A 19,888-nucleotide genomic window follows, 5' to 3' on the forward strand; every position below is an offset into this window, starting at 1 on the left:
ATTCCTAAACTTTAGTGCATGATTTTAATAGGCTAACTTCAAACATAGTTCTTAAAGTAATACAGTGGAATCAGATTTCTGGAATCCAGGTGGGGTAAGAAATGTCAATTATGAAGAAGGTTAATGGCTGCTAAGCCATAAGACCAAAGACTCTTAGCAAGAAAATGCTTCAAGGAATAGGCCCTTGGGTCAGGAAGATCCTTTGGAGAAGGAAATGGCAACCTACTACAGCATTCTTGCCTGGGAAATCCCATGGACAGAGGGACCCGGTGGGCTACAGTCCATGCGGTCGCAGAAGAGTCACACAACTTAGCAACTAAACAACAACTGGAAAGTCATGCCTTGAGAGAATCCACGGTAATATGCCAACTATGAATGACATCTCCATCATAATGGGGATTTCTACTGCCAGAAATAGACTAAGACAAGGCCTATCCCGTAAAATATCCCATAATTTTATTGTGCCTTTTCCATGCTAAGAATTGTAGTTTTTTAAACGTCATTTCGGGGAGTCTCAAAGGATACTTATCCTACTTTTATAAAAAGGTTCACAGTTTGTTTAATTTTAGTAACAAGGTCAATTACAAAAGCATTTTGAGTGCCAAGTGTGTGCTAGACACCACACTCTGTACCCTGAGGACTACATAAGGGAGTGTATTCTTGACTCAAAATAGGCCTCTTATCTTCAAAAGGTATCCTTTCTCCCAGAAGGTGCAGATTTGGAAAGCATATGCCTGCGACTGAGATAATAGAGAGAGGAGACATTGCTGATCATGCAGATCACTGGCGACAAGGCCAGAACGAAGTGTATGTTGCCCTCATAGTCACATGGAAGTAAACCTAAGCTTCTTAATCAGTCTTTATTGAAGTGTAATTGACAAATACAGATGTAAAATATATAAGTACAGCATAGTAAATTGGTGTACATATGTATTATGGAAAGATTCTCCCATTCAATCAATACATCCATCTCCTCACATATTGTTTGCTGGTTTTGGTGAGAACATTTAATTTCTACTCTCTTACAAACTTCAATTATACAAGACACTGCTATCAACTATAATCACCATATTTTACATTAGATCCTCAAATCTTAATCCTCATATAGTTGAACGTTTGTACCTTTATACCACCTTTCCCCGATCTTCTGCACTCCCCAGCCCCTGACAGTGTCTTTTCTACTATCTGTGACTTATTTTTTTTCAGATTTGAAATATAAATGCAGAATTTCCTTCTTTCTGGCTGAATAATATTGCATTGTGAATTAATATTTCTTCCCATCCCACATCTTCTTTATTCATTCACTCATTGATGGACAGCTAGATTATTTCCATATTTGTCTATTGTGAATAATGCTGCAATATAAATCTAAGTTTATACTCCATTTAAAAAATATTTATTGACCTGGCTATGTGGAGTCTTAGTCACAGCATGTGGGACCTTCAGTCTTCGCTGAAGTATTCAGAATTGTATCATACAAAGTCTTAGTTGCGGCACATGGGATCTAGTTCCCTGATGAGGGATCAAACCCAGGCCCCCTGCAATGGGAACATGGAGTCTTAGCCACTGGATCACCAGGGAAGTCCGTGTAGTCCATTTTTTTAAGCTGTTTACTTCTGCATATTTTGTTAATTAAATTGATTTCCTTTTTGAAACATGCATATGATCTCCTAATTGGGCTTCCCTAGTGGTTCAGATCGTAAAGAATCTGCCTGCAATGCAGGAGACCTGGGTTCCCTCCCTGGGTCGGCAAGATTCCCTGGACAAGAGAATGGCTACCCACTCCAGTATTCTTGCCTGGAGAATTCCATGGAGAGAGGAGCCTGGTGGGCTACAGTCCATGGGTACAACTGAGCAATTAACATGTTCTTTCACTTTCAAGATTACCTCTTTGAAGCTAGAAGAAATAGTACTCTTTTTTAGTTGCAATTTTAAACAGCCTAACAACTATGAAGTGGTGTCTTCCCTCTCTTCAGTGTTATTTAAGTCTCTTCAACTATTTGATTCAACTTTGGTCCCAATTTAAAAAAAAAAAAAAAGGAAAAAAAAAAAAAGCTCAAGAATGAAAAAAGAAAATATTGATGAGTAACTTAGTATTTTTTAAATGGTGAGTATGTGATCCAAAGGGTTAAAAAAACAGAAAATAAATTGTTTATATGCTATATATATATATATATATATATATATATATATTCTGACTGATGGAATATTTCTAATCCTAGCATCAGAAAACACAGACACCAGAAGGCAAGTATTCTCCACACCTCCTTCATAACAAATTTCTCAGGAGTAAAGAATTATAACAGTTGCAAATAGAACTCTCAAAAGCACATGAGATAAGCTACATACATTATAAAACATAGCCTGTGTTTTGTTAATACTGCGAAGGTACTGTGGAAGTGGAAAAGTCAGGAAGAAGGCCAAGTTGCCATCATTTGGGAATGGCTTGCTTTTTATTCCCAAGCAGTCCAGAAGGAGGAATGATTGCACAATTTTCATAATGAAATACATTAAGTCACTCTTTTGTAGCATGGTGGGAAAATAAGGGTTTAGGAACCAAATATATCTGATTCTAACTCCATTTAGGCCTCTATGACTCTGGGCAGCTTAGAGAAAAATTCTGAGTCCCCGTTTTCTCCTTTATAAAATAATATTGGTGAAATCAATCCTACCAAATGCATGTTTCAGTGAGATTTTATATTTATCTGAAACATAGCAGACACTAAACATTTGTTATTTTCCTTCTCTTAATCCTCATGTTTGTATATATAGCTCACTATAAATTCTTAACACATCTTCACATATTTTCTCAAAAAAACCTTTGTAGTGCTAATAATAATGCATTAGAACTTGCGTTTATCTTTCCTAACAATTATTTTTAATGGCTTTTCAAACCAGCGTACGTACCACTGTTTTTGTATTAAGCTCTCTTATGTCTTATCTCAAGATATTTGAAGATACTGAATTTAAGAAAGTAAGTAAAAAGAAGTATCATTTGCTAGTTTTATGAGACCAAGAATTCTGTCCTCTCCTAGCTGTGATTTTTTTTTTTTCCAGGTAAGTCCATTCATTTATTAGTTTATCTTCTCTCGTATATAAAATGAGAATGGTGGCATTTATTTTGGCAACGCTGTGAATTTTTCAATCCGTATCAACTTAAAAGAGCATTAAGTATTACATTTTCTGAGATATTTATTTTGAATAGCACAAAGGCTGTATATATAATTCAGTAGTTCTGAAGTTTTCATGCTTCTTTTCACTGATTCATATTCTAGTGGAGTAATGACAAGAAATTGGATTTTTTAAGCGCCCAGTTTTTCTTTATGCACTAGTCTTTAGACAAGCTTTTTTTTTTTTTTATCCTTTAAATAAAACAATCTTCTCAAAGATATATTTCATAAACCTTGGAGTATTTCTCTGGAACATTCTTGTAAGAGACATATTTTGGATTCTATTGTCCCATTGTCGTTGTGGCTTACTGCCAAGAGACCCAGCTGATTTCATTTAGATTGCCTATCTAATAGCTGCAGAAGCGCCAAGCACAAAAAGGACAGGTCCTTTTGTTTTCCGGAAGGTTCCATGGGAGTGCTACCAAGTCCAACAACAAAAAAGACAGCAATACAGAAGGAAGTAAGGGTAATCAAAGATAAAGGATTTAAACTTGGAGAAGGTTAAATTCCTTTCTGAGAACAGGAAAAGAGCAAAAGTCCTAAAAGAGCATCTTAGGGTTGTTGCCTTCCATGTGGGTGAAATAAAATCAAAGACCTTTACTAATATTCAAAAGCTACTTTCAGTTTAGTTACAACTATGTAAATTTATTGAAAAATCTATATGCCCCTAGGGAATAAAAGCCTCTGCACTGAGACAGATTATAGCCTGTACACATACTCTTTCTAGCACTTTATCCCCATATTTCTTTTCACTTTGTTCTTACTTCTTTATAGTTTATTTTACAGAATGCTTTTGTTATAAATTTACAGTCTGGATTCTATTTTGGCCAGGGGACTGCAAACTTGTATATTAATGTACCTAAAATATTTAATTTTAGGAAAAATAAGACAAAAAATTCAAGTTGAAACAGTCTAAATAAATTGATATAGAATGGATCTTTTCGAATATACTGATACGAGGTTTGGTTTCTTTTTAAAAAATCCAGGCAGGTTTGCTTCTTGCGTTTTCTTCCATTCCACACAAAATACTCACTCTTGTGAGGCATTAAAGAATACCTCACAAAAGCACCTACATAAAGCTCTCTGGTCTGGGCAAGAAAATCTTCTAAATTGAAAGAGTAGGCTTTTCCCCCTAAGCTGATTTGAGCTGTCAGAAAAATAGTGATGGGTTGCTTCCAGTGGAATTGAACAAAGACTTACACTCATTATTTTTTTTTTCCATATTAAATCTAAGATTGCTGTGACTGATAATCACTGTATTACTGCATCAGCTGAAAATCAAACTGCTATTTGGTTTAGCATTTGAATCCCATGGAGCAAAGGAGGGAGCTTACAATTTGACTTTAAATTGCAAGCCCCAAAACAGGACCCTCAAACACTAAAAAGCTCCAACAAATCCTGTGTTCCCAAGTTTTTCCCCTCTAGGTAGCCAGTTTTCTTTGGCATTCAGCCACGAGAAATTAAGACCCAGTTTCCCTGGCAACAATAACAGTGCACAAGTCTTCACAAGAGCTCTCCCATTCAGATTGTTAACTATACAAATAAAGTTGCACAAAGAGATTGCCTGAGCGTAAAGGAATAAGAGAAAGACCATCACCATCTATTGTGACAGGCGTTAAGGTATTATTCACAGTACCTCCAATTGGACAATGTGTTTTTGTGATGAACTGAATTACCTTAGATTGGTTTTCCACATCTTTTTTTGTCCTTGGGATAGCAGCCTAGGCTTTTATAGTGTATTTAGTTCCCTCCTCAGTTCCATTAGCATAAATTCTATTTTTTTTCCAGCTTGTTTTAGGGGAAATTTACTTGTTAAATTGCCATATTACCTTTTAAGGAGCCACTCCCCACTGAAATTTAAGTATAGCTCAAATCTTTCAAATTTAAGCTGCATTTTAAAAATGTCTTCCACTTTCCCCCTATCTTTTCTTCTCCACAATATGTATATGGGACGAAAGGAAACACAGTATTTTAACTGGGAGTTTGAGCTGTAAAATAAATGAATTGAGGTTATCTTGGTTCAAAGAAATCTAGACCCTATATGCAAGACAGCAGAAGCAACACAAATATAAAAACAGACTTTGGGACTCTGTGGGAGAAGATGAGGGTGGGATGATTTGAGAGAATAGCACTGAAACATGTATATTACCATATGTGAAATAGATGACAGTCCAAATTCAATGCATGAAACAGGGCACTCAAAGCCGGTGCACAGGGACAACCCAGAGGGATCAGATGGGCAGGGAGGTGGGAGCGGGATTCAGGACGGGAGGACACATGTACACCCGTGGGTGATTCATGTCAATGTATGGCAAAACCCACAATATTGTAAAGTAATTAGCCTCCAGTTAAAACAGAGAAATTAATTTTTTTAAAATAATTTTTAAAAAAAATCTAGAGCATTTTTTGCTTGTTTCCCACAGCTCATTTACTCATATTTCTAGGAGTAAAATAATAGAGGTGATTGGTTTAAAATTTTACTAGAGACAACTTGACAAATATATTTTAGACTTTTAATTAATCAAGTCCTCTATGTTTACCCCCAAAAGCAAGACTATACATCTGAAGTTCTCTAAAATTAATAAATTCAGGGGGTAAGTAATTCATGGTTCTTAGAAGGAAGAATTAAATATCAGGTACAAGGTATGATAAAATTTACTACTCATTGAGTGTTACTCTGTGCCAGCCACCATGCCAAATACTTTCCTTAGATACTTTATTTAATCATCACCACATCCCTATAAATCATATATCTATCATTATTATAGTCACCTTGGTTATATAAACCTACTCAAGATTACACATATTTTAAGTAATAAAGCTATGATTCAATTCCAGAGAGTTAAGTTCTAGAGCCTATGCTTTTAAACTACTTCATTATGCCTAAGTATTATATTTTTAAGAAATTTTTCAGTTAAGAAAGATATTTTTAGTTAACCTGTGTGAATACTTTCTTGTTTTCTTTCTGAGAATGAGACCAGCTGGTGATAGTAGCTCATGCATTCAAGCAATCTAATATGAACAACTTGCATATAATTTGAACCCCTAACCCCAGCCTTTTCAACATGAGTCTCTAACTCTCTGAGCCAACACAGTACTGCATTTTATACAGACAATGACTAATGCATTCACCTTGGAGTTCCAAGACAGGTCCAGGGAGATTGACTGATAAACTGAGAACTTAATCCTGTAAAATTTTCCAGTTAATCATTTGCGTTCATTCCATAGGAATTCAGCTCATTCAGGCTGAGAAATTCACATTTGTTTAGTAAATAAATTATTTCTAAGCCTTTAATGTGTACAAAGACTTAGACTTATGGGCATACTAGAATGGTCCAAATGTGGCTCTGGCCTTCAAGGGGGCAACATTTAGAGCTTTTTAAAAAAAAATAAATAAATAAAATAATTTTATTTATTTATTTTTGGCTGTGCCGGGTCTTCGTTGCTGCTTCAGCTTTCCTCTACTTGCTTTGAGGGGGGTTATTCTTCCTGGTGGTGTGCGGGCTTCTCATTGTGGTGCCTTCTCGTTGCAGAGCATGGGCTGTAGGGTGTGCAGGCTTCAGTAGCTGTAGTGTAGCATGTGGGCCCAGTAGTTGCAGCTCCTAGACTCTAAAGCACAGGCTCAGTAGCTGTGGTGCACAGGCTTAGTTACTCTGTGGCATGTAGGGTCTTCACATATCAGGGATCAGACTAATGTCTCTGAATTGGCAAATGGATTCTTTACCACTGAGCTACCAGGGAAGCCACAACCCTTAGGACTTTTGAGTGACACAGAACACAAGGGGAAAAGAACTGAAGTACATCTGGGTGGATGTTAAATCTATCTTGACACTAACTACCTGGGTGAGCTTATGTTATGGCTGTTGGACCTCAGTTTTCTCATCTATAATGAGATTTTCCGACTTTTTCTCCGACAGCCTCTGGTTCTAGTGTTCTATGATTCAGAGTTTTCTAGGTTAGCAGCCTACTAGGTTATCAGGTTTTGTGGTTGCTGTCCTAGGTGCTGAAATCTTTTGATTGACTTGTGGTTCCTTTTCAAAACTTAGACTTTGCTAGAATTTATTCAAAGTATGTTCTGTTATCACAGGCTCACAGAAGAAATAAGCCTCTTAAATACACACACATACTATTTTTTACTTTATTGCCAAAAGTGAAATGCTTTAACCAAGATTTTCGTTAATTCAGGGTAGTAAAAATTCAAGGATCAAGGGTAAATTATTTTCAAATTAATTTCAAAGCCCTCATGATAAATATATAACATTAAGTTTTATATAAGATGGCAAATAATTGAGAACTTTTTGCCTTAGGTTGCTAAACAGAAGATTCTTTTCCTGTTAAGATCCCAGACTCATGAGAAGGATGGTTTCTGTCTTGCAAAACATTCATCATACATTTGTAATTTGTACTATACTTGATGTATACTTCATATATTTTTGTAAGAGCTTCACATGATACATTTGAGTTAAATCTTCAAAAACTCAGAACAAAAATAATGAATACTTATGTAGGGGTATATATCTTTGGTACCGTAAAAATTAACTGTGTATGTGTAATGCAATTAGAACTTATGCCTATTTTGGTTTTCTATGAAGATAATATCTTGATTACTAAACCTTCCAAAAATAATGAAACATCTCCTCATCATGCATGTGTGTGTGCTAAGTCGCTTCAGTCATGTCCTACTCTTTGTGACCCCATGGACTGTAGCTTGTCAGGCTTCTCTGTCCATGGGATTCTCTAGGCAAGAACACTGGAGTGAGTTTCCCTGTCCTTCCCCAGGGAATTTTCCTGACCCAGAGATCAAACTCATGTCTCTTACATCTCCTGCATTGGCAGGCAGGAGTGCCACCTGGGAAGCCCAGTTCTCATCATGCCCACTGTCAAACTCTCCGATTCTATACACCCACACTGTATCTACTTGCCACCCCCCAAACTGGGTAGCTTATTGAGTGTTTCTATACTGTTACTTTCACTTTTCACTTTCATGCATTGGAGAAGGAAATGGCAACCCACTCCAGTGTTCTTGCCTGGAGAATCCCAGGGATGGGGGATCCTGGTGAGTTTCCATCTATGGGGTCACACAGAGTCGGACACGACTGAAGCGACTTAGCATACTGTTAAAAACACCGCCTTATCTTTATTAAACTAGCATTATGCTTTTAATTTAATTTTGATGGGAAAACATCATTAAGGTTTCTGGAGAAGGGGTAGGCTTACCAACTCTAATATTCTTGGGCTTCCCTTGTGGCTCAGCTGGTAAAGAATCCACCTGAAGTGCAGGAGACCTGGGTTCGATCCCTGGGTTGGGAAGATCCCCTGGAAAAGGGAAAGGCTACCCACTCCAGTATTCTGGCCTGGAGAATTCCATGGACTGTATAGTCCATGGGGTTGCAAAGAGTCGGACACAACTGAGTGACTTTCACTTTCAAGGTTTCTGAAAATTGAGACAATTTGATACTTTGCATTGTATGTATTATATGACATTCAAGTAGGTTCAAGTCACTCTAAGTCAAATCTGCTATTCAGAGAAGTAAGACCTGCAGTATTTTCCTGCCAGTCCTGCACACTCAGCCTACACTCACTCATTCTCTTGACACTTTGATTCTTCACACCTTTATTCTTATAGTTCCTGTGTGTTGTTATTGTTATACTTTTCAGCCTGGTCTTACTAATAAACACTTACTCATCCTGTAAGATATGGCTTAAGTATCACCTTCATATATCATGACTTCTCCAGAAATTATTTATCCTTCCCCTCTATGTGCCTCTAAAAATCCATGAATATCGCTATTGCAGCATTCTTTCCTATTTTTTAAAATGCAAAATAGCTACACTTCATTGAACAATTAACATGGAAGCCCTTTACATGTTACCTTATTAAATTATGTTGATTGCACTATAATTATCTTTTTCCTATCTCCCCCATTTCTAGTAGATTTTAAGCTCCTTGAGGAAGGGGACAAATATTTGTTGAATGAATAAATGAATAATTAGAAGAACAATTACTCTGAACCAGCTACATTCATTCTAATTATTCCCTTCCTAAAATATGATTATAAGTCAATGAGACAGCTGGTCAGAGTTAAAAGTTCCCTAGAGCCATTTTTCCCCTTGTGATTCCTGTAAGCTCACAGAAAGAGAAATTCGTGATCTTGGCCCTTTCTTCTGTTTTGTTTTTTTTTTTTTTTAAACAGCATAGAGTGGGAGACAAAGCATGAGCTTAAGATGGGATGACTTTGAAGCTGATCCCCAAGTGTGATCATTAACACATTAGTGTATCTTGCTATGACTCAGTTTCCTAGTCTCTAAAAAAAATAGGTAAGGTAGCTATCTCACAGAGTTGATGCATTAAATGGGAAAATCCAATAAAGTGCTTAGAATGCTCTTGACACTTAGCAAGTATTCAAGGACTATTAGTTTTCATCCTTTGAGACTCTTGCTGCCAGAAGCTAACAGAGTCAGGTGGCAGTCTATACTATTTATTGTCTTTTTTTTTTTTTTTCATTCCTAACAAACCTAACAGGAGAAGTAACTTGGGCAGCACTGAGAAGCCTATGGTTCCAACAACTTACACTCCTGAGTAAGTCTGATGCTTCTTTCTCTCCCTTCCCTCTTGGCTGGGTTGACATGACTAGCAGACATTTCTAAATGAGATGAAGGTGCCATAAAGTGTGTATAGAAGCTCAGGGCCAGTGCATGGAGAAAGAAGTTTTCCACTGTGCCCTCCTTACGTGGGAGTGTACCAGAGCATTAAATCATTGCATCAGGTGTGACATGCTGTTTAATAGTGGGAGCACACTTGGCTGCCTGAGACTCTTCAAAGGTAATTTTATCTGAGACGAGAGAGTTGGCTTATATACCCCTTTCCTCCAGCCTTTTCATAAGGGAAACAACCTAATTACAACTTTAAAGGGACCTCAGAGTCTGTATTCCCTTTCAAAGATGGCATTTGGTATTGAGTAGCTGGGTATTGTAGCTGTAAGAGAGCTTTCAGAGTCGCAGGCAAAAGGAAGGCTCATTCAGGGGAAGCTTTAAGGCCTCTATCTGCACCCATTTGAACAAGGCTCTGGCAGTGCCACTGGCTTTTTGCTCGCATCTGTGTCTGAGCATCAATGGACTCGCACTGCTCTTATTCTCATATCTGTGTTCCTTTTAGAGCAACTCGCACAGACTCGACTTTAGGCTCTTTAGTTCTGTGTCCTGAAACATGAAGTGGGTTTCTAAAATGGATTCCTTTTTCTGAGAAGGGATGAGTGTAGGGGGGTTGCAGTAGCTTTGAATTTTAGGCGTTTATGACTTGCCTATTTTCAAAAGTGGTCAAGCATATGGGATGTTTCATATCTGGGGTGGGGGGGGGGGGATGCACGTATTGCCCCTAAAAATGAAGCACGAATAAGGCTGAGCAAACCCACTGACTGAAGTTTACATCTGAGATTGTCTTGGTGAATTAGCACTGGTCTTTCTTGCTTTGTTCTCTAGGCAGCTAGGAAAAGGTTTAGGTTTTCAAATTACTGTTAAAAAACACTCTGTCCTGTAACTATTGGGGGTAAGTGGGCAAACACTGGGAGTAAAGTAGAAGGAATTACTGAAACAAATGGGATGGGGTGGCCCAGAAATATGCAAAGTAAAGATACTCATAGATTTGTAGCTGCAGAAGAAACCTTGGTTATTATTAACCCAACCCCATGATTTACAGACTAAAAATAATCAAGATACAAAGTTAAGTAACTTTCCCAAGGTCACATTATATTCTTACATATGGCATTTCAATAGGCAATTTTGAAGAAAATTATTAAAATGAAGGTTTTTAAATTTTTTGTCACTTTTCTATACTAATAACAGTGATATGTGCTATGGATATAATAGGGAACAAAACAGTTATAATTCTGGCCTTCGTAAAAATTTGACTCTTGGGTGACAGATACTGAACAATCAAACAAGTGTGAAGACAACTGTGATGAGTGAGAGGTGCCTGGTGTCAGGAAGACCTACAACAGAGGAGCCAAGTGAGACCTGAAAAACCACATAGCGTTCACGAGGCAGAGGGATTAGGGAGTGGAGGAGAGACACATGGAATATTCCAGATAAAGAAATACCTTTTGCAAACACCATGAGACAGCCTAGGCTCTTTTGCTTGTGTCGGTCTAGTTGCACAAGCACGAGAGACTAGACTAAGATAGGAAAGGAGAAATAACAGTAAATAAAATAGCACTGTTTTCCATGGGCAAGGCACTTTTATTTGTATCTTATTGTCTATTCCTCTGTGATCTAACTATTCTTTCCCCAATTTATAGATAAAAGAACTAAGATCTATACAGTTTAAATAATTGGCAAAGTCTTCGCAGATAGTGAACAGAACTGTTTCACTGTTGAATTTCAGATTACATTGTGGTTCCTCTAGGGATGGGGAGGGGGAAGAGAGTGAGCAAGTTGGGAAGAGAGGAAGGAAGAAGTAAGTTAAATATGAGCAATGAATTGGGCATGTGGATGTGAATCGGGAATATACACACAGTCCATAGCCATGTAGCCTCTACAGTAAATTCCTAGGTGAGAAGTGAGACGGAATAGAGTTGTCTGTCTACTCAGGCTTCTTTATTCTCTCACAGTATTCATTTGAAGAAGGGTGGAGTGCACTGGGCCAGGAGAAGACAATTAAACATTTTCAAATTTATAGTAAGAGCAATTGCCAGGTTGAATACTTTGTGTCTTTGTGTCAACTTAGAAAAAAATAAGAGTTATAAGGAATCTCTTTAAAATTGTGTGAGCTTGCCTCTTGTCTCTCTCTGCTTGAGTTGCCATAACAAAACATCACCAGTTGAAGTTAAAAAGGCCTGACTCTTAGAAAGAAAGGCTAGAATTGTGGTTACCAGGGACTAGGGGTGGGGGAGATAGGGAGATAGTGGTCAAAGTGTAGAAACTCCAGTTGTAATATGAGTAAGTTCTTGGGATGTAATGTATATCCCAAGCATGGTGATTATGGTTACTCATTCTGTATTATATGCTTGAAGGTTAAGAGTAGGTTTTCAGTCTTCTCACCAGAAGAAAAAAAATAGACATGCTAATTATATGACCTGATGGAGGTAGTTGTTAACTAATACTCTGATGGTCATCATTTTGCAATATAGAAGTATATCAAATCAACATGTCATGCACCTTAAAATTATACAATGTTGCATCATAATGTTGACTGAGATATCAATTTTATCTCACTAAAACGGGAAAAACAGTACCATAGACTGGGTGGCTCAAACAACAGAAATTTATTTTCCCACAGTTCTTGAGGTTTGAAGTCAGAAAGAAAAACACCAATACAGTTTATTAACACATATATATGGAATTAAGAAAGAAGGTAATGATGACTCTATATGCGAGACAGCAAAAGAGACACAGATGTAAAGAACAGACTGTTGGACTCTGTGGGAGAAGGCGAGAGTGCAATGATTTGAGAGAATAGCATTGAAATATGTATATTATCATATGTGAAATAGATCGCCAGTCCAGGTTTGATGCATGAGGCAGGGTGTTCAGGGCTGGTATGGCACCCCACTCCAGCACTCTTGCCTGGAAAATCCCATGGATGGAGGAGCCTGGTGGGCGGCAGTTCATGGGGTCGCTAAGAGTCGGACAAGACTCAGCGACTTCACTTTCACTTTTCACTTTCATGCACTGGAGAAGGAAATGGCAACCCACTCCAGTGTTCTTGCCTGGAGAATCCCAGGGACGGGGGAGCCTGGTGGGCTGCCGTCTATGGGGTCGCACAGAGTCAGACACGACTGAAGCGACTTAGCAGCAGCAGCAGCAGCAGCACTGGGATGACCCTGAGGGATGGGATGGGGAGGGAGGTGAGAGGGAGGGTCAGGTTGGGGAACACATGTACACCCATGGTGGATTCATGTCAATGTATGGCAAAAACCACCGCATACACAAAAAAATAATAATAATAAAGTTACCCAATGTTGCATCATAATGTTGACTGAGATATCAATTTTATCTCAATAAAACTGGAAAAACAGTACCATAGACTGGGTGGCTCAAACAATAGAAATTTATTTTCCCACAGTTCTTGAGGTTTGAAGTCCATGATGAAGCTTCCAACCTTATGGGCAGAGCCATTCCCCAGTCTGTGCACTCGGTGGGGGATAAGAGGGAGAGACCAAGATCCTTCTCTTCTGCACAGAGGTCCCCAGCCTCTGGGCCATCTCTACCCACTGTCAGATCAGTGCCAGCATTAGATTAAAAAGAAAACATACAGTAGTAATGGACTTGAATCATCCTGAAATCATCCCCCCAACCCCAGTCCATAGAATAATTGTCTTCCACCAGACTGGTCCCTCGTCCCAAAAAGTTTGGGGACTGTGGTTATAAGGACATCAATCCTGTCAGATTAGGGCCCCATCCTTAGGACCTCTCCTAACCTTAACCCCCTTATTCTAAAGCCTATCTCCCAAAACAATCACATTAGTGGGTTAAGACACACGAATTTAGGGGAGACATAATTCAGACCAAAGCACCTCTCCATTTTTTCTTTATTTAATCACCCTATTGAATTTTCTGTAAATCATCAGTTAGTATTTTTCTTATTTGTCTATTTGTCTTTGATTTTTATTATTTTATCTTCATAGACTAAAATATAAGCTTCATCAGAGCACTGTTTTGCCTTGTTCATCGTGATACTCTCAGAGCATAGAATAGTGCCTGGCACAAACAGGAAACCAGAGAATATTTGCCAAATAAGAAAAAGAGCTTATATTCTATGAGAGCTTCACTGGCATTTTCTGAACACTTCCTAATAATGTGACTTCTCATCAGTACAAGAAAAATCACCCCCCGGTGTTTCAGAACAGTTCTTGAGAGGGTAAACAGAAGTAGAGTATTTTTGTCTTCAGCTGTTCATGCATATTCTTACCTTTCCTCTAGATATCCATTACTGCATACCCAGAGAATAACGTGTGCCAATCTGACTTCCTCACTCTAATTGCAATCATGTTGAAATGATAAGTCAGGTCTGGGTCCCCATGCCTCAGAGGATATACATACGGCAAATTGATCAATGCCTAAAAGAAGATGTTTTCAATTATATAGCAAACCCAGCAGTTAACATATTATTAGCACATTCATTTTTCTATTGGGGCGAGGAAGAATTCTACCTTTCTTTTCAGCATACTGTATTTTATCTTTTAATTATGAAGACCATATTTCTAGAATAAAATTAGAACATTTCCTTTATTTCTTTTGAATGACACTTGTTGATCAGACTGGCATTACCAGAGAAAGAAGAACAACATTAGTGAAAATGAATCAGAGCTCAATTATAGTAAATGCAGGAAGAAATGTACAAGTCCTGTGGAAAGAGTCAGAAAGAAAGCAGACAAAACTACAGAATGATTGTCATTATTTTTAGCACAAAAGAGAAATTAGAGTGCTCTGTCTTATCATAGTGACATTGTAATTGAAAAGAAAGTAAGTCAATGAGATGTTCATTGAGATAGTGCTCTGAGTGGGCTGTACATTAGGAGAAGGTCTGGAAGAGCGATCTGGATGAGTTTGTGCCTCAAACCAAAAATGAGGACCTAAGACAGAGAATTTGAGTTATTTATAAAGGAGGTAATTGGGGGCAGGAGCCAAGATGGCGGAGGAGTAGGACGGGGAGAACACTTTCTCCCCCACAAATTCATCAAAAGAGCATTTAAACATCGAGTAAATTCCACAAAACAACTTCTGAATGCCGGCAGAGGACATCAGGCACCCAGCAAAGCAGCCCAACTCTTCGAAAGGAGAGAGAAGAAATACAGCTCCATCCACCAGAACATCGACACAAGCTTCCCTAACCAGGAAACCTTGACAAGCCACCTGTACAAACCCACACACAGTGAGGAAATGCCACAATAAAGAGAACTCCACAAACTGCCAGAATACAGAAAGGACACCCCAAACTCAGCAATTTAAACAAGATGAAGAGACAGAGGAATAGCCAGCAGATAAAGGAACAGGATAAATGCCCACCAAACCAAACAAAAGAGGAAGAGATAGGGAATCTACCTGATAAAGAATTCCGAATAATGATAGTGAAATTGATCCAAAATCTTGAAATTAAAATGGAATCACAGATAAATAGCCTGGAGGCAAGGATTGAGAAGATGCAAGAAAGGTTTAACAAGGACTTAGAAGAAATAAAAAAGAGTCAATATATAATGAATAATGCAATAAGTGAAATTAAAAACACTCTGGAGGCAACAAATAGTAGAATAACAGAGGCAGAAGATAGGATTAGTGAATTAGAAGATAGAATGGTAGAAATAAATGAATCAGAGAGGACAAAAGAAAAACAAATTAAAAGAAATGAGGACAATCTCAGAGACCTCCAGGACAATATTAAATGCTACAACATTCGAATCATAGGGGTCCCAGAAGAAGAAGACAAAAAGAAAGACCATGAGAAAATACTTGAGGAGATAATAGTTGAAAACTTCCCTAAAATGGGGAAGGAAATAATCACCCAAGTCCAAGAAACCCAGAGAGTCCCAAAGAGGATAAACCCAAGGCGAAACACCCCAAGACACGTATTAATCAAATTAACAGATCAAACACAAAGAACAAATATCAAAATCAGCAAGGGAAAAACAACAAATAACACACAAGGGAATACCCATAAGGATAACAGCTGATCTTTCAATAGAAACTCTTCAAGCCAGGAGGGAATGGCAAGACATACTTAAAATGATGGAAGAAAATAACCTACAGCCCAGATTATTGTACCCAGCAAGGATCTCATTCAAGTATGAAGGAGAAATCAAAAGCTTTTCAGACAAGCAAAAGCTGAGAGAATTCTGCACCACCAAACCAGCTCTCCAACAAATACTAAAGGATATTCTCTAGACAGGAAACACAAAAACGGTGTATAAATTTGAACCCAAAACAATAAAGTAAATGGCAATGGGGTCATACTTATCAGTAATTACCTTAAACGTAAATGGGTTGAATGCCCCAACCAAAAGACAAAGACTGGCTGAATGGATACAAAAACAAGACCCCTACATATGTTGTCTACAAGAGACCCACCTCAAAACAGGGGACACATACAGACTGAAAGTGAAGGGCTGGAAAAAGATTTTCCATGCGAATAGGGACCAAAAGAAAGCAGGAGTAGCAATACTCATATCAGATAAAATAGACTTTAAAACAAAGACTGTGAAAAGAGACAAAGATGGTCACTACATAATGATCAAAGGATCAATCCAAGAAGAAGATATAACAATTATAAATATATATGCACCCAACATGGGAGCACCGCAGTATGTAAGACAAATGCTAACAAGTATGAAAGGAGAAATTAACAATAACACAATAATAGTGGGAGACTTTAATACCCCACTCAAACCTATGGATAGATCAACTAAACAGAAAATTAACAAGGAAACACAAACTTTAAACGATACAATAGACCAGTTAGACCTAATTGATATCTATAGGACATTTCATCCCAAAACAATGAATTTCACCTTCTTCTCAAGCGCACATGGAACCTTCTCCAGGATAGATCACATCCTGGGCCATAAAGCTAGCCTTGGTAAATTCAAAAAAATAGAAATCATTCCAAGCATCTTTTCTGACCACAATGCAGTAAGATTAGATCTCAATTACAGGAGAAAAACTATTAAAAAATCCAACATATGGAGGCTGAACAACACGCTGCTGAATAACCAACAAATCACAGAAGAAATCAAAAAAGAAATCAAAATTTGCATAGAAACGAATGAAAATGAAAACACAACAACCCAAAACCTGTGGGACACGATAAAAGCAGTCCTAAGGGGAAAGTTCATAGCAATACAGGCACACCTCAAGAAACAAGAAAAAAGTCAAATAAATAACCTAACTCTACACCTAAAGCAACTAGAAAAGGAAGAAATGAAGAACCCCAGGGTTAGTAGAAGGAAAGAAATCTTAAAACTTAGAGCAGAAATAAATGCAAAAGAAACAAAAGAGACCATAGCAAAAATCAACAAAACCAAAAGCTGGTTCTTTGAAAGGATACATAAAATTGACAAACCATTAGCCAGACTCATCAAGAAACAAAGGGAGAAAAATCAAATCAGTAAAATTAGAAATGAAAATGGAGAGATCACAACAGACAACACAGAAATACAAAGGATCATAAGAGACTACTATCAACAATTATATGCCAATAAAATGGACAACGAGGAAGAAATGGACAAATTCTTAGAAAAGTACAACTTTCCAAAACTCGACCAGGAAGAAATAGAAAATCTTAACAGACCCATCACAAGCACGGAAATTGAAACTGTAATCAAAAATCTTCCAGCAAACAAAAGCCCAGGTCCAGACGGCTTCACAGCTGAATTCTACCAAAAATTTAGAGAAGAGCTAACACCTATCCTGCTCAAACTCTTCCAGAAAATTGCAGAGGATGGTAAACTTCCAAACTCATTCTATGAGGCCACCATCACCCTAATACCAAAACCTGACAAAGATCCCACAAAAAAAGAAAACTACAGGCCAATATCACTGATGAACATAGATGCAAAAATCCTTAACAAAGTTCTAGCAATCAGAATCCAACAACACATTAAAAAGATCATACACCATGACCAAGTGGGCTTTATCCCAGGGATGCAAGGATTCTTCAATATCCGCAAATCAATCAATGTAATACACCCCATTAACAAATTGAACAATAAAAACCATATGATTATCTCAATAGATGCAGAGAAAGCCTTTGACAAAATTCAACATCCATTTATGATAAAAACTCTCCAGAAAGCAGGAATAGAAGGAACATACCTCAACATAATCAAAGCTATATATGACAAACCCACAGCAAACATTATCCTCAATGGTGAAAAATTGAAGGCATTTCCTCTAAAGTCAGGAACAAGACAAGGCTGCCCACTTTCACCATTACTATTCAACATAGTTTTGGAAGTTTTGGCCACAGCAATCAGAGCAGAAAAAGAAATAAAAGGAATCCAAATTGGAAAAGAAGAAGTAAATCTCTCACTGTTTGCAGATGACATGATCCTCTACATAGAAAACCCTAAAGACTCCACCAGAAAAGTACTAGAGCTAATCAATGACTATAGTAAAGTTGCAGGATATAAAATCAACACACAGAAATCCCTTGCATTCCTATACACTAATAATGAGAAAACAGAAAGAGAAATTAAGGAAACAATTCCATTCACCATTGCAACGGAAAGAATAAAATACTTAGGAATATATCTACCTAAAGAAACTAAAGACCTATATATAGAAAACTATAAAACACTGGTGAAAGAAATCAAAGAGGACACTAACAGATGGAGAAATATACCATGTTCATGGATTGGAAGAATCAATATAGTGAAAATGAGTATACTCCCAAAGCAATCTATAGATTCAATGCAATCCCTATCAAGCTACCAACAGCATTCTTCACAGAGCTAGAACAAATAATTTCACAATTTGTATGGAAATACAAAAAACCTCGAATGGCCAAAGCGATCTTGAGAAAGAAGAATGAAACTGGAGGAATCAACCTGCCTGACTTCAGGCTCTACTACAAAGCCACAGTTATCAAGACAGTATGGACTGGCACAAAGACAGAAATATAGATCAATAGAACAAAATAGAAAGCCCAGAGATAAATCCACGCACCTATGGACACCTTATCTTTGACAAAGGAGGCAAGAATATACAATGGATTAAAGACAATCTCTTTAACAAGTGGTGCTGGGAACTCTGGTCAACCACTTGTAAAAGAATGAAACTAGAACACTGTCTAACACCATACACAAAAATAAACTCAAAATGGATTAAAGATCTAAACATAAGACCAGAAACTATAAAACTCCTAGAGGAGAACATAGGCAAAACACTCTCTGACATACATCACAGCAGGATCCTCTATGACCCACCTCCCAGAATATTGGAAATAAAAGCAAAAATAAACAAATGGGACCTAATTAACCTTAAAAGCTTCTGCACATCAAAGGAAACTATTAGCAAGGTGAAAAGACAGCCTTCAGAATGGGAGAAGATAATAGCAAATGAAGCAACTGACAAACAACTAATCTCGAGAATATACAAGCAACTCCTACAGCTCAACTCCAGAAAAATAAATGACCCAATCAAAAAATGGGCCAAAGAACTAAATAGACATTTCTCCAAAGAAGACATACAGATGGCTAACAAACACATGAAAAGATGCTCAACATCACTCATTATCAGAGAAATGCAAATCAAAACCACTATGAGGTACCATTTCACACCAGTCAGAATGGCTGCGATCCAAAAGTCTACAAGTAATAAATGCTGGAGAGGGTGTGGAGAAAAGGGAACCCTCTTACACTGTTGGTGGGAATGCAAACTAGTACAGCCACTATGGAGAACAGTGTGGAGATTCCTTAAAAAACTGGAAATAGACCTGCCTTATGATCCAGCAATCCCACTGCTGGGCATACACACTGAGGAAACCAGAAGGGAAAGAGACACGTGTACCCCAATGTTCATCGCAGCACTGTTTCTAATAGCCAGGACATGGAAGCAACCTAGATGTCCATCAGCAGATGAATGGATAAGAAAGCTGTGGTACATATACACAATGGAGTATTACTCAGCCATTAAAACAAATACATTTGAATCAGTTCTAATGAGGTGGATGAAACTGGAGCCTATTATACAGAGTGAAGTAAGCCAGAAAGAAAAACACCAATACAGTA

At 37.7% G+C, this 19,888-nt stretch overlaps 1 protein-coding gene across 10 annotated transcripts in view; it reads left to right on the forward strand.

The window, feature by feature from the left end:
• LINGO2 (leucine rich repeat and Ig domain containing 2) overlaps positions 1-19,888 on the forward strand; it is a 681,723-nt gene that overhangs the window by 488,724 nt on the left and 173,111 nt on the right. For 2 of the 10 annotated variants that reach the window (XR_008713371.1, XR_008713402.1), the window contains one exon: positions 9,694-9,750. The exons of 7 other annotated variants lie outside the window; for them this stretch is intronic. The gene's annotated coding sequence lies outside the window, so the exon portion shown is untranslated. Of the gene's footprint in view, positions 1-9,693; positions 9,751-14,087; positions 16,097-19,888 lie in introns of those variants that run through there. One more of the 10 variants, XR_008713373.1, reaches the window with a different exon arrangement.

Source organism: Bubalus kerabau, chromosome 4 (assembly GCF_029407905.1).
Source record: "Bubalus kerabau isolate K-KA32 ecotype Philippines breed swamp buffalo chromosome 4, PCC_UOA_SB_1v2, whole genome shotgun sequence".
Classification (NCBI taxonomy): domain Eukaryota; kingdom Metazoa; phylum Chordata; class Mammalia; order Artiodactyla; family Bovidae; genus Bubalus; species Bubalus kerabau.